Below are 2,649 nucleotides of genomic sequence, written 5' to 3' on the forward strand. Positions count from 1 at the left end.
ATAATAATAATAGTAATAATAATAATAATAATAATAATAATAATAATAATAATAATAATAATAATAATAATAATAATAATAATAATAATAATAATAATAATAATAAGAAGAAGAAGAAGAAGAAGAAGAAGAAGAAGAAGAAGAAGAAGAAGAAGAAGAAATTTGATATTAAATTTGACATTGACATAAGGATACTGTCGGATACAAAGATCACACCATAAAATCTTGTATTAGTAGGACCTGTTTACCACTAATGTGGAAGCTTACGACAGATGCTCTGGTCGGAGAGTTATACAACCATCTGGAAAGTAATAATATACTTCCAGAAGAACAGAAAGAATGCAGAAAACAAAGTAGGGCAACAAAAGATCATTTATTCGTTGATAAAATTATCATTAGAAATCGTTGACGCAGACTGAAGGGACTGAATTTAGCATGACTAGAGTACAAAAAATCATATGACATGATACGACACAACTGGATAAGTAAAACAATGAGCATGCTTGGAATAGCAAAAAAAACAACAAAAAAACATGGAGAAAATGCTTAATGTATGTATGTAACATTAGAATACTGAATTTATCGGAGGAAAACAAAAGCTCGGAAAAGTGAACATCAGACGTGGAATATTCCAAGGCCATAGCTTATCTCCATTAATATTCGTAATGGCCATGATGCCGTTCACTATGATACTACGAAAAGTTAAAATTGCTTCCGGTTTGGGAAAAGGAAATGGTTAGATAAATCATTTCCTTTTCTTAGATGATATCAAGGCTTATGCAAAAAAATGAGAATCAGTTTGAAAGTCTTGTCCATACTATCCTCCAACTAAAACAACAACAGCAGGAGCAACAAAATTACAGGAGCAAGTCTCCTTGGAAGGAAAGCATACATAACTTAGAGAGACAGAAAACTTATTTCAGTAGAGGGGATAAAAAATGAGTGTTGCTAAAGACCACAAAGGTTTTCAATACATTACACATCCAAGTAGAGAAATACCTGAAGGGTGTATGGACTGATATAGAGTTCCTCACACGAGAAAAACAATATGATTCTACGGAAGTTAGGTTCCTCGTAGAGGCACTGGTCAATGGTCCAGTGCAAACACGTAGATCTACTCCTTCCTACACACCTTAGTTGGCGAGTGATGAAGACTGAATTACAGACGTACCACTAGAACATGTCATTTAGTAGTTGGTCGCGTGTGTAGTGGTAAAGGCCCGGATACGCTCCTGGACATGAAAAGTTGTAAAAGAACTGGTCCGCGATTGAGATGTAGATTTTGATCCAAGTTAAACCGATACCTCTGGACGAGATCTCCGACCTCAGTGAGCTGCCGAATAGAATACAACTCCAGGTCGTGGTGGGAGGCAGGAAACGGAGATGCCCCATCCTGGGTCTGACTTACACTTGAAAGTCCTCTGCTCACAACAACAAAAGGGAGTAAGAGGAATGCCTGCTCTGCTACCTCTGTTTCTGGTTTTAAATCAGTTTTAGTCATCCACAGCCATCTTTTTGCTCTGTCTGTCTTATCTTCAACATCCCTATGAAATTGACCATGCTTTCTTTTCTTTACCCATCTATTTTCAGTTTCCATCGTTTTCAATTTCTTGTATAGTGCTTTATCTTTGTAATCTTTCATCCTACGCAAGCCTGACCTTCTCACTTCTAATAATAGCGGTTCTGTGGCATTTTACATACCATGCTAAATTGTTTTCTTCTGCTCTAATGCTGTGTTCGCATCCAATAAGTCCTCTTCCAACTCTTTTTCTTGGTACATATAGTCTAGTCAGTAACTTCCTTTCTCTCTGTCTAAGCTGTTTAGTTCGTCTACTGTCCATGCGATTACCCCTGCTCCATGTCTAAGGAGTGAAACCGCCCAGATGTTGATAGCTTCGATCTTATTCCGTGCATTTAATTTCGACTTAAGGATCAGTCTCAATCTGCGCTAGTACTCCACCTTGAATTTTTCTGTCATTTCTTTCTCCATCAATTTATCCATTTCCAAAATCCCCAAGTACTTATAGCCCGTCTCTTCTACCTACATCATAACCTCCCCCGACGGTATCATCAGACCTTCCATATATTTGATTTTGCCTCTCTTCAAGACTAAAACACCACACTCTCTGAGTCCGAACTCCATTTTGATATCAGCACTGAAGGTATACATCGTATCAACGAGGGAACTGACTTGGGCTTCATCTTTACCATAAAGTTTGATGTCTCCCATGAATAACAAATGGTTGACTTTTTGTTGGCGGCATTTGAATACATACCCAGCTTTTGCTTTCCTCAGAATCAGTGTTAGTGGTATCAAGCATAGTACAAAGATCAGTGGGGACATTGCTGACTAACAGAATATGTAAACATGCCTTTTATTGTAACAACACAATTAAATGCACGACAAAACATTAAGGAAGTAAGCACCTGCCAATATATTCATACTGCACAACTACAAAACCTGTAAACCGCAGCAAAACTTTTAACAAGAAAAGAAAAAGAAAAAAAAAAGAAAAAGAAAAAAGAAATTCAAAAATCTAACAAGGTGAACATCTCTTCCTCCTACTATTTCCAAAGACTGGAATACCTACAATTTCCTGTGAATATTTTAAATCTCCCTCAAAATAAAATAAGTTAGGAAACTTACAT

General features: G+C 36.6%; 2 protein-coding genes across 2 annotated transcripts in view; both read right to left on the minus strand.

Moving 5' to 3' along the window:
- The window catches only part of LOC106880969 (solute carrier family 22 member 21), a 147,818-nt gene that overhangs the window by 125,386 nt on the left and 19,783 nt on the right, over window positions 1–2,649 (minus strand). The gene's annotated exons all lie outside the window — the stretch shown is intronic.
- The window catches only part of LOC106869705 (uncharacterized), a 23,505-nt gene that overhangs the window by 17,854 nt on the left and 3,002 nt on the right, over window positions 1–2,649 (minus strand). The window lies entirely within an intron of this gene.

Source organism: Octopus bimaculoides, chromosome 11, assembly GCF_001194135.2.
Source record: "Octopus bimaculoides isolate UCB-OBI-ISO-001 chromosome 11, ASM119413v2, whole genome shotgun sequence".
NCBI classification, from domain to species: domain Eukaryota; kingdom Metazoa; phylum Mollusca; class Cephalopoda; order Octopoda; family Octopodidae; genus Octopus; species Octopus bimaculoides.